The 13,527-nt window shown below is 45.0% G+C and overlaps 1 non-coding gene across 1 annotated transcript; it reads right to left on the bottom strand.

The window, feature by feature from the left end:
* Positions 1-12,759: 12,759 nt before the first annotated feature.
* On the bottom strand, positions 12,760-12,922 carry LOC134952010 (U1 spliceosomal RNA). Its single transcript, XR_010184636.1, has one exon. It is a non-coding gene; the product is annotated as a U1 spliceosomal RNA (small nuclear RNA).
* Between the last annotated feature and the right edge of the window lie 605 nt (positions 12,923-13,527).

Genomic DNA, 13,527 nt, shown 5'->3' with positions numbered 1-13,527 from the left:
ACCGCTGAGAGGAAGCTCCCCGGACTCTACCCTGCTTATACCACGTTAGACAAGAGGGTTGAAAAGAGGGGGGGGGGCACATAATTCGCAAATTACATACAGCAGCACTACTGGGCAAACATTAAGTTACTGTTTTATTCCTGGGTTATATAGCGCTGGGGTGTGTGCTGGCATACTCCCTCTCTGTCTCTCCAAAGGGCCTTGTGGGGAAACTGTCTTCAGAAAAAGCATTCCCTGTGTGTGTGGTGTGTCGGTACACGTGTGTCGACATGTCTGAGGAAGAAGGCTATATTAGAGAGGAGCGGGAGCAAATGAATGTGGTTTCTCTGCCGACAGCTGATTGGATGGATATGTGGAATGTTTTAAATGCTAGTGTAAACTCATTGCACAAAAGATTAGACAAGGCAGAAGCTTTGGGACAGTCAGGGTCTCAACCCATGCCTGATCCTATGTTGCAGGGACTGTCAGGGTCTCATAAGCGCCCACTATCCCAGTTTGTTGACACAGATACCGACACGGATTCTGACTCCAGTGTCGATTACGATGATGCAAAGTTACAGCCAAAATTGGCAAAATCCATTCGATTTATGATTATGGCAATAAAAGATGTTTTGCACATCACAGAGTAACCCCCTGTCGCTGACAAGAGGGTACATATGTACAAGGGAAAGAAGCCTGAGGTAACCTTTCCCCCCTCACACGAGCTGAACGAGTTATGTAAAAAAGCTTGGAAATCTCCAGATAAAAGACTGCAGATTTCCAAAAGGATTCTTATGGCGTATCCTTTCCCATCAACGGATAGGTTACGATGGGAATCCTCCCCTAGGGTGGACAAAGCATTAACACGCTTATCCAAGAAGGTAGCCCTCCCGTCCCAGGATACGGCTACCCTCAAAGAGTGTGCTGACCGCAAACAGGAGATTACCCTGAAGTCCATTTATACACATTCAGGTACCTTACTCAGACCGGCAATTGCGTCGACCTGGGTGTGTAGTGCTGTAGCGGCATGGACAAATGCCTTATCTGAGGGGATGGATAGCCTAGACAAGGATACTATTTTATTGACCCTGGGGCATATAAGAGATGCTGTCCTATATATGTGTGTATGCAAACTACCGGTGGTGCTGCAGGGCCCACACCCTTTTACTTGTCTTGTAGAGCCCAGCTGCTGCAAGAAATCAGCTTGAATGCTTCAGGGGCTTGGGCATGGCCAACATGAGCCCCACACCGAAGGAGGGTGGGGGTGTTTAATGCAAACTTGGGGTTATCCAAGCGCCGCAAAAGACCGCCATGCCCCGCATGCCCCTTTTCTCTTTTCATATACAGATGAGGGTTCCAGCCAACTTTGGCCCACTGCTTGGATGACATCACTGAATGCAAATCCGTCTGCTGCAGACCTTCCCCCAGGAATGCTTGCAATAGTTGTTGCATATGGTTTAATGTCTGAGGGTGCTTCAGTATTAGGCAGCCTTCCGCCCTCCCATGTTCATCTGAAAAGATGTGGTCTCCCTGCAGTTGTTGTCCCCAGACGAGAGTTCCCTTGTGCTTCCTCAGTTAAATCTCCTTAACTTGACGAGGGTGTGCCCGAGCAGCCGCCCTCCCCAGCCCTTTCCCAACACATACTTATCTTGCATATGAGATCTCTTGATCATGAAGATAGTTCTCACAGGTTGAGGTTCATCCTGGCCCCGCTCCCCGCTGGAGAGCGCTGATGGGGACAGCAGCGGGGCTTCAGCAGCAGGGTGAGTATGTGTGGCCAGAGACCTCCCTTCCCATGTGCAGGCCTGCAGAGTGTGCCGCGCAGGATGGGGCATGTGACACTCTCCCTCCCTGGTGCTCTTCCAGATGTAGCTCCTCAGCAGTATTTTTCCCGGGCTGCGCGGCGCTCTCCCCGACTGGCATCCGCCCTGGAACACTGCCTTCCTCAACGCAACATCAGCAGGGGGCCCGGGCCTCATCACCTTCCCAGGTCTTTCTCATGTATGTATCATGTATGTGTGTGTGATATATGTATGAATCATATATGTTTGTGATATATATATATATATATGTATCTATCTATCTATCTATCTATCTATCTATCTATCTATCTATCGTATGTGTGTGTATATATGTATCTATCATGTATGTATGTATGTATCTATCTTGTATGTATGTGTTCTATCTATCTATCTATCTATCTATCGTGTGTGTGATATATGTATGTATCTATCATGTATGTGTTATATGTATGTATCACACCTTCCTCTATACATATACATACATACATACATACATACATACATACACACACCTATATCTGTACGTACACTGACATACACACACCAACATCTATACATAAACACGCTGACCCCTAAACGTACACCAACGTACCCACATGTGAATCTATACATACATGTGCTGACACCTGGACATACACTGATGTACCCACACCTAACATCTATACATACACATGCTAACAACTGGACGTATACAGTCGTACCCACATTTGCATCCATGCATATATAGATGTAGGTGTGTGTACGTCAGTGTACGTCCAGGTGTCAACGCGTGTATGTATAGATGCAGGTGTGGGTACGTCTGTGTATGTCCAGGTGTCAGAATGTGTATGTATAGATGCAGGTGTGGGAACGTCAGTGTAGGTTCAGGTGTCAGCGCGTGTATGTATAGATGCAGGTGCTTGTATGTCCAGATGTCAGTGCATGTATGTATAGATGCAAGTGTGGGTACGTCGGTGTATGTCCATTTGTCAGCGCGTGTATATATAGATGCAGGTGCTTGAATGTTGGTGTATGTCCAGGTGTCAGCATGTGTATGTATAGATGCAGGTGTGGGAATGTTGGTGTATGTCCAGGTGTCAGGGCGTGTATGTATGGATATTAGGTGTGGGTACATCAGTGTATGTCCAGGTTTTAGCGCATGTATGTATAGATGCAGGATAATAATCGCACAGCGTGCCCCCCGCCAACCACAAACCTCCCCCACCCCCCTGTATGACATAAACACCGCTAATTCCACTTACACACAATAATTTCAGTTTGCGACCAGGAGCCGGCAATGTATGTGCACCCAAATGAAGCCACTGTACATGCCCTGCAGGCTGCTATGTACTGCACAGGTGCAACAAATTTAAATGCCCTATCTTTAAAATGGGGCATATTTTACTAAATTAAAAAAACCTGTAACTTTCTGTAAAACCTTAACCCCAAAAGGCACTACACTAACATCGGGGTGTAGAGTTGGATGTTGATCCAAGGCACCAACAGGCTAAAGCTTTGACTGTTCCCAGGATGCCTTGCACCGCCTCCTCTATAACCCTGCCCAGTGGCGTAACTAGACCTTTGTGGGCCCCATAGCAAAATTCTGAATGGGCCCACCAGCACTCAACAAGAATGAGTGGCGTTTGGGGTCAGAAAAGTAGAGGGGAAGGGGTCTGACAGAGTAGGGGGCAGGACATGAATGAATAGAAACTGAGGTGTCCATTATATAAAGAAATACAGTATGTGTGTCTGTGTGTATATCACACACACACATATAAGGGAAATTCAAATGCCCTCAATTATTGCGCCCATTACACTCTGGTTTAGGTGCACAAAGCACCTAAACCTGAATAAAGTAATGGGCGCGATCGTGAAAAGACACCGTTTGGTTGCCCAAATGGGTCTCTTTGCACACATTTCAGCTTGTTTCCCCTGGGGGTAGCGAGCTGAAATAAACATGTCGCACCCGTTGGCAGCAACATTAGAATAGCTGCTGACGGGCACGATTGAGGGAGGAAAGGGACATTTGAATCCAGCCCATAGATGCAATGTGAATATGTAATTTGTACCTTCCTACCTTAAAATGTATATAGTAGTGTATACACTAGAGGTCTTTCCGAACCCCCTAATCCTAACATTGTCATTTGCTTTAGGGCGCACCTCCAATTAGTCTAGTGTTTCGTATTTTCACATTAAATACTTTCTTGCATTGGTTGGTTAAAGATTAGATCGTATATTTTTCTAGATATAGCTGTGCATAGTCTACAAGGCTACATGCTTCTCCCCTAACTAGAGATGTGCAGCGGGCATTTTTCGTGTTTCATGTTTTGGTTTTGGTTTCGGATCCGCAGTTGTGTTTTGGATACGGACGCGTTTTGGCAAAACCACCCTTTCGGGTTTTGGATTCGGGTGATTTTTTTTTAAAACCTCAAACAGCTAAAATCATAGAATTTGGGGGTAATTTTGATCCTATAGTATTAAGCTCAATAACCATAATTTCTACTCCTTTCCAGTCTATTCTGAACACCTCACACCTCCCAATATTATTTTTAGTCCTAAAATTTGCACCAAGGTCCCTGGATGACTAAGCTAAGCGACCCAAGTGGGCAGCACAAACACCTGGCCCATCTAGGAGTGGCACTGCAGTGTCAGACAGGATGGCACTTAAAAAAATAGCCCCAAACAGCACATGATGCAAAGATAAATAAAAAAAGAGGCGCAAGATGAAATTGTAGTGTGTCTCTCCTGCTCAGTGTCAGTTCTCAGTAGTATCCTCATCAGTGCTCAGTATCACTGCTCATTGTCTTGTGCTGCATTGTGGTGCTCAGTATACTAGAGTACATTACTAATAGTCCAGTGCTGCATCTGGCTGCTCAGTGTCAGTTCTAGTAATCTCATCAGTGCTCCGTATCACTGCTCATTGTCTTGTGGTGCTCAGTATACTACAGTACATTACTAATACTCCAGTGTCTTGTGCCGCATATAGCTGCTGTAGGGTGCTGTGGTAGTGTCCTGTCACTGTGCATATGTCATCATTCCAGTCACAGTGATATCTGGTATCTATCTAGTGGTATCTAATTCCAGACATTACCACCGTCTAATTCCAGATATATTACTGGCATATAATTCCACACATTAAAAAATGGAGAACAAAAAGGTGGAGGGTAAAATAGGGAAAGATCAAGATCCGCTTCCACCTAGTGCTGAAGCTGCTGCCACTAGTCAAGGCAGAGACAATTCAATGCCATCAACATTATGTAATGATTATACGATACATTATATATCATATCATTGTATGGTTGTAAAATACAACTTAAAAACTTTAATGAATAAATACATAAAGTAGCTTTTATGTAACCTTTTTAAACCTATTAGCATAGACCGAATCTCATCGTGTGTATAGGCCTTTAGTTCAACAACAGCATGGGACCAGTTAGTGTGTTTTGACCACTGCACAGCACCTGGTGTTATATAGTAAGCACCACTATGGCATAGTATACAGCATTATGGGCCTGATATGAGTGTGACCAGCGGTGATGTGGAATGCAGTAGGAGGTGCTGTTTAGTAAGCACCACTTCTATATTCACCATGCAGTATATTGTGTGAATATAGAAGTGTTGGCTGTGTTATGTATTAGAGTAATTATTGCAGCTCCCAGCTAAAATTGCAACAATGTAATTTAGTGACAAGCTGCAGAGATTAACCCTTTCTGTGGCTGCTGCACAACCTCTATTCATATCGCTGAATTCAATTAGGGAGATGTTCTCACCCCGCGAGCAAGCGCAGGTATATGCCACACTTATGGTAACATTGGATTTGCAGATATTTTCTTGCAGGGGTGTTTCTAAACAATTTGGCTTCAAATGCGTGCCCCCCGCCACCATTGGCATTAAAAATTGTGCCCCTCCCCCATATATATATATATAAAAAAAAATATATTTGCGTGAGCGCTCCGGACGGGATGGGGGGGCGTGACCTCGCAAAAATGGGTATGGTCTCCATAAAATGGGCGTAGCCTTGCAGGCAAAGACTACCTTACACCCCAGTTCTTGACCCTGCACCAACAGACCTCGGCCACCACAGGGAAAAAAGTACAGTAATTTTCACCATGTTAAGCCCCACACATTAATGCCCTTTGGAACATATTATGTCACTCACCACAATATCTGTTATACACTATGCCCTACAGTAAAGCTTCTAATTACTTTTACAAAAACTGCTCAATGCCAAGAGTTTCACGTGCTGGGTGTCATGCTCATTGCCAGGGGTTTCACTCTCTGGGTGTCATGCTCATTGCCAGGGGGAACGCAGTAGGAGGTGTTATATAGTAAGCACCACTATGGCATAGTATATAGCATTATATATATTGTGAGCACTGGTGATGTTGAGTGCAGTAGAGCTGCTGCTGGGTAATTACAATTGACTACAACCACCAATATATTCTGCTGCACTATATATATGCAAAGCTAATTCTGCTGGGTAATTACAACTGACTACAACCACCAATATATTCTGCTGCACTAAATCTATATTTGCAAAGCTAATTCTGCTGGGTAATTACAATTGACTACAACCACCAATATATTCTGCTGCACTATATCTATATATGCAAAGCTAATTCTGCTGAGTAATTACAATTGACTACAACCACCAATATATTCTGCTGCACTATATCTATATATGCAAAGCTAATTCTGCTGGGTAATGCAAATTGAAACATTATTGCATAGTATGTGATTTTGAAGTACTTTTTTAAAGTTTTGAATGATATAGACCCAGTTTAATCTTTGTGGTATGCCTGGTTGTTGTTTTTAAGGTAATTTATTGCCTGGCATTTGAGGGGGTGGGGTGTGGTTACAGATTTCAATTATTGGTTTCACTTGTAATAGTCTTCTACTTAAGTCCAATGGTGTAGGCTGTGCAAAGCCGTTTGGCTGTGCATTTATTGATCTAAGCGTGCATTTTTATCAAAGCGTGATAAAATTGACACATAACAGCAGCGTTCAATCAGCGTTAATTTATCTTCAGCTGATATTGATTGTGAATTGACGTTTCTTCTCTTCTTGTCACCTACAGGTAATTACAATTGACTACAACCACCAATATATTCTGCTGCACTATATCTATATATGCAAAGCTAATTCTGCTGGGTTATGCAAATTGAAACATTATTGCATAGTATGTGATTTTGAAGTACTTTTTTAAAGTTTTGAATGATATAGACCCAGTTTAATCTTTGTGGAATGCCTGGTTGTTGTTTTTAAGGTAATTTATTGCCTGGCATTTGAGGGGGTGGGGTGTGGTTACAGATTTCAATTATTGGTTTCACTTGTAATAGTCTTCTACTTAAGTCCAATGGTGTAGGCTGTGCAAAGCCGTTTGGCTGTGCATTTATTGATCTAAGCGTGCATTTTTATCAAAGCGTGATAAAATTGACACATAACAGCAGCGTTCAATCAGCGTTAATTTATCTTCAGCTGATATTGATTGTGAATTGACGTTTCTTCTCTTCTTGTCACCTACAGGTAATTACAATTGACTACAACCACCAATGTATTCTGCTGCACTATATCTATATATGCAAAGCTAATTCTGCTGGGTAATGCAAATTGAAACATTATTGCATAGTATGTGATTTTGAAGTACTTTTTTAAAGTTTTGAATGATATAGACCCAGTTTAATCTTTGTGGAATGCCTGGTTGTTGTTTTTAAGGTAATTTATTGCCTGGCATTTGAGGGGGTGGGGTGTGGTTACAGATTTCAATTATTGGTTTCACTTGTAATAGTCTTCTACTTAAGTCCAATGGTGTAGGCTGTGCAAAGCCATTTGGCTGTGCATTTATTGATCTAAGCGTGCATTTTTATCAAAGCGTGATAAAATTGACACATAACAGCAGTGTTCAATCAGCGTTCAATCGAAGTGAAAAAGAAGGAAAACAGAAGCACACCAATCTAACAAAACAAAGAAAACTGAAGAACTAATAACAAATGTGAGTCACTTACTCCTCAGATCACTCACCTCCTGATTGTTGCATCTGATTACATAGCACAGAACTACCTTACTTGGACATTTCATAAACCACCCATTTCACCTACAAATGCCTGTATCTGTATTATTGTAATTTTGTTTTTTAAGCACAGCTGCACCAATGCAATTTTACCTGCAAACACTTAAAACATCTAACATAATTACCATTGCTTCTTAAACCTCTCACAATCCTTTCATTTCTTACACTCCAAATACTTTTCTGCACCCACTTTATCTACGCTTTTGACTCATTTCATACTAAATCTACACCCCTTGAGCCTACACTGCTTTTCTCACCTGCATTTCTGCAATTCTTCTGCTCGGATTGCCTTACAGTCTCCTCTCCTACTTCCACTTTCCCTCAACCTATTTACCTACTTAACACTATGTCAAGGTTTTCTTATACTCCCCACATCACTCAGTGTCTACCTAATAATGTATCTTTAGCCTTCCCCCCTAGTCTCCTCCAATTCCTCCTCTCTCCCCTCCTCTGTCTCCCCTCCATCCCTCTGTTTCCTTCCCCCACCTTTCCTGTTACCCCACTTTCATTCACCTCTGCCCCATGGTCCTGCTACCCCACAACTCAGCCCTGCTCCCTCTCTCCCTTCCCTGTCACCTCCCCACACCCCCATCCACATCACACTGACCTCCCTCCCTGCCCACCTCCTGCAGTTTCCCCTCCTAGCTCAGGCACCCGTACCATCACTACTCTCTCATCATCCCTGCCCTCAAAGTTAATCCCACCTCATCGCTACAGCAACCCTGAAAATCTAATTCACATCTCTCCCACAAACTCATACCCCCTATCCTGTGCCCTCTGGAATGCCAGATCTGTTTATAACAAACTGGTCCCCACTCATGACCTTTTCATTTCCAACTCCCTACACCTACTAGCCATTACTGAAACTTGGATTACGCCCTCTGACACTACTTCTGCTGCTGCTCTCTCTGCTGGGGGCCTTACATTCACACACACACCCCGACCTGGGGGTCGCCATGGGGGTGGTGTTGGGGTCCTTTTACCTTCTAGTAACTCCTACCAACTCATACCACCAGAACCATCACTTATATTCTCTACATTTGAGGTCCACGCCATATGCCTCTTCCAACCAGTCCATCTTAGAGTAGCTGTCATTTACCGCCCCCCTGGCACTGCTTCCAAATTAATCGACAACTTTGCTTCCTGGCTTCCTCACTTCCTCTCTTCTGACATTCCCACCATTATCCTAGGCGATTTCAACATCCCTATTGACATCCCCACACAATCCCCTGCCTCTAAACTCCTTAACCTCACCTCTTCACTTGGTCTCTCCCAGTGGACCTCCTCACCCTCCCATGTGAATGGGAGCTCACTGGATCTGGTCTTCACTCACCGCTGTGATATTTCTGATTTTTCCAACTCCCCATTTCCCCTCTCTGACCACCACCTGCTCTCCTTCAACCTATCTCTCTCGACTTCCCCATCTCTACCTCCTAAAGCTACCATCACTAAGCGTAACATTGAAGCTATTGACACCACATTCCTTTCCTCCCTGTTTGACTCACTTCTCTCTCCTATTCTCTCTCTCTCATGCCCTGAACAAGCCACTTCCACATACAATGCTTCCCTTACTTCTGCTCTTGACTCTGTTGCTCCACCAACCACTATTCACCCTCACAAATTAACACCTCAACCCTGGCACACCAAATGCACCAGATATCTGCAAAAATGCTCACGTACGGCTGAGCGACACTGGAGGAAATCACGCTCTAAGGCAGACTTCCTCCATTTCAAACTTATGCTCTCATCCTTCAGTGCTGCCCTTTCTCTTGCTAAACAGTCATACTTCAAGAACCTCATCTCCTCCCAGTCTTCCAACCCCCGGCGCCTCTTTGCCACTCTCAACTCACTCCTCTGCCCACCTCCACCTCGTCTCCCTTCCTCACTCTCTGCTCTTGACTTTGCCACTTACTTCACATCCAAAATTGACTCCATACGTCAGGACATCACATCACACCAGACTATCAGTAACCAGCCTTCTCCCAACCCTTACCAACCCTCCCCATCCCTCGCACCAACTCTGTCATCTTTCTCCCATGCATCTGGAGAGGAAGTCATGGCCCTCATTCGTTCCTGTCCCCTCACCACCTCCCCACTTGACCCAATCCCCTCCCGCCTCCTTTGCCACCTCTCTTCTTCTGCTTTTTCCCATCTTTCCCACCTTCTCAATCTCTCCCTCTCATCAGGCACTGTCCCCTCTGCCTTCAAGCACGCTCTCATCTCTCCTATTCTTAAAAAACCTACCCTTGATCCAAACACTCTCTCCAACTACCGACCCATCTCTCTCCTCCCTTTTGCCTCCAAACTCCTTGAGCGTATTGTCTACAACCGCCTTACTTCCTTTCTTTCCTCACACTCACTGCTTGACCCATTCCAGTCTGGCTTCCGTCCTCTCCACTCCACTGAAACTGCCCTTACAAAAGTATGCAATGACCTCCATGCTGCTAAATCTAAGGGACACTACTCTCTACTTATTCTACTTGATCTCTCTGCTGCTTTTGACACTGTGGACCATCCTCTCCTACTGCAAATCCTTCACTCCATTGGTCTGCGTAACACAGCCCTCTCTTGGTTGTTGTCCTACCTTTCTGACCGTTCATTCTCTGTCTCCTCTCATGACTCCACCTCCCCCTCACTTCCACTAACTGTAGGGGTACCCCAAGGTTCTGTCCTTGGTCCTCTTCTCTTCTCTCTCTATACGTCCTCACTAGGTAAGCTCATTAGTTCTTTTGGTTTCCAATATCATCTCTATGCTGATGACACTCAAATCTATCTTTCCTCTCCAGACCTCTCCCCTACTCTCCTCACTCGTATCTCCAACTGTCTCTCTGCTATCTCTTCCTGGATGTCCCAGCTCTTTCTTAAACTTAACATGTCTAAGACCGAGCTGATCATCTTCCCTCCCTCCCGCATAACCTCACCTCCTACAATCTCATTATCTATTGATGGCACTACTATCTCCTCTACCCCCCAAGTGCGCTGTCTTGGAGTAATCCTTGACTCCTCCCTCTCCTTCAAACCACACATTCAGCACCTCTCACAAACCTGCCGTTTTCATCTAAAAAATATTTCCAGGATCAGACCCTTTCTGACCCAGGATGCTACTAAGACTCTTATCCACTCACTGGTCATCTCCAGACTGGACTGCTGTAATCTCTTCCTGACTGGCATTCCTGACAAATACCTCTCTCCACTCCAATCTATCCTCAATGCTGCTTCCCGGCTCATTTTCCTCACCAAACGCACTACGTCCACCTCTCCTCTCTTACTAGTCCTTCACTGGCTCCCCTTCCCTTTCAGAATCCATTTCAAGCTTCTCACACTTGCTTACAAAGCCCTCACCCACTCCTCTCCCATCTACATCTCTGATCTTATCTCGCTTTACACTCCCACCCGTCCTCTTCGCTCTGCTAATGCACACCGACTCCTGCCTACGGATTACTTCCTCCCACTCCTACCTCCAAGATTTTTCACGTGCTGCACCACTTCTCTGGAATTCCCTACCTCTCCCCCTCAGACTCTCCACCTCTCTACAAAACTTCAAACGGGCTCTCAAGACCCACTTCTTCACCAAACCCAGCCAAATCTCATCCTAAACCTCTGTTCCACGCTCTCTATGTACCCCATCTGTCTCACCCCTGTCTGTCTACCCCTCCCTTTTAGAATGTAAGCTCTCACGAGCAGAGCCCTCTTCCCTCATGTGCTTACTCTTTTCTTACTTTAATAATCTTCAGCTGCACCAAATCCAGCAGTCTTCTGCCACCTGATACTTATTCCAGTGTCATCTGCTGATGTAGCTATGTTTATTTACCCTGTACTTGTCCTATATTGTCGTCAACTGTAAGTTGCTGTTTTCCTGTTTGATTATTTGTTTATGTACTCTGTAATTGGACACTGCGGAACCCTTGTGGCGCCATATAAATAAAGGATAATAATAATAATAAATAATATAATATATAGCAGTACGGTACAGTAGGCCACTGCTCTACCTACCTCTGTGTCGTCAAGTATACTATCCATCCATACCTGTGGTGCATTTTAGAAAAAAACATGTCTCGGCAGAGCAATCTATAAATCCATAATTTTTCAGACAGCAACAGTGGGTATTGTAATAGTCACCCAATCCATCACTTTTATAGGGTTACATGCACCCACATGCTACAGCCTGTCTCAATAATTTTACTGTCACGCTGTGTGTGTTTGTGTTTTTATTTGGGTATTTTTTGTAGTTGTAGAACTACAGGTACCAGCAAGCCCGTTATTTCCCTGCCTGCTGGTACTTGAGGTTCTCCAAGTACCAGCAAGCGGGGGAGGCTTGCTGGGCCTTGTAGTTCTACAAAAAAAAACAACAATATTCTTTTTTTACACACATGGCTATCAGCCCGGCACCCACCACCCAGGGGTGCTGGGGACAGCCTCGGGCTTCACCTCTGGCCCTTGGGTGCCTCGAGGGGAGGAACCTCTTGATTTAAGGGGTCCCCACTCCTCCAGGGAACCCCGGCCAGGGGTGACTAGTTGGAGCGGTAATGCCAGGGCCGCAGGGACCTACATCTGCATATGAAAAGAGAAAAGGGGCGTGCAGGGCATGGCAGCCTTTTGCGGCGCTTGGATGACCCCTAGTTCGCATTAAACACCTCCACCCTCCTTCGGTGTGGGGCTCATGTTGGCTATACCCCAGCCCCTGAAGCATTCAAGCTGATTTCTTGCAGCAGCTGGGCACTGTAACAGCTCCAGAGCTGATCTATAAGGCAAGTAAAAGGGTGTGGGCCCTGCAGCACTACCTGTAGTTCGCATTGTGCGTTGGAAGGCACAAATTAAGCAGACGGGAGAAGTCAGGATAGTGCGCAAGGGCATAGAAGGGAGCGGCTCAAGAAAAGAGAAGTGGAAACAGACAGCAAACTAGGCTGGAGAGAGACCTGAGACAAAGAGATCTGAATTATACGAGAGCCGACCAGGGGAAACACAAATTATGCAGTCAAGTTTCCCACATTTGGGGAAATCGCAGGAGCAGCACACCCAGAGTGCAATGGGTGAGCCTTGCCCTGGGAGAAGCACCTTCATGATCATAGTATCTCACCTGGCAGGTAAGTAGGAGTTGGGCTAGAGCTGGGGAGGGTCGCTGCTCGGGCACCCCCCTGTCAAGTGAAGGAGATCCAACTGAGGCAGCACAAGGAAACTCTCGAAACGAAGAACACTAGAATGTAAATTTTAAAGCCTCCTGTTAGTGCTTCATCTACACGGTATAGCCCTGAATATTTCAATGCGCAGCTCTTTGCAAAAGAGAGATATTGGCAAGGAAAAGCTGTCTTGTACCTTTGCATTTTTCTCCCAAACGAAGGACACTAGAAAGAAAATTTTAAAGCCTCCTGTTAGGCCATCATCTACACGACATAGCCCTGAATTTTCCAATGCGTAGCTCTTTGCAAAAGAGAGATATTGGCAAGGAAAAGCTGTCTTGTACCTTTGCATTTTTCTCCCAAACGAAGGACACTAGAAAGAAAATTTTAAAGCCTCCTGTTAGGCCATCATCTACACGGCATAGCCCTGAATTTTCCAATGCACAGCTCTCTGCAAAAGAGAGATATTGGCAAGGAAAAGCTGTCTTGTACCATTGGATTTTTCTCCCAAACGAAGGACACTAGAATGAAAATTTTAAAGCCTCCTGTTAGTGCTTCATCTACACGGTATTGCCCTGAA

The sequence above is a fragment of the Pseudophryne corroboree genome, chromosome 8 (genome assembly GCF_028390025.1).
Source record: "Pseudophryne corroboree isolate aPseCor3 chromosome 8, aPseCor3.hap2, whole genome shotgun sequence".
In the NCBI taxonomy this organism is placed as follows: Eukaryota; Metazoa; Chordata; class Amphibia; order Anura; family Myobatrachidae; genus Pseudophryne; species Pseudophryne corroboree.
Note: the sequence above shows the minus strand (reverse complement) of the source record. Positions and strands in the feature narration are given on the sequence as shown.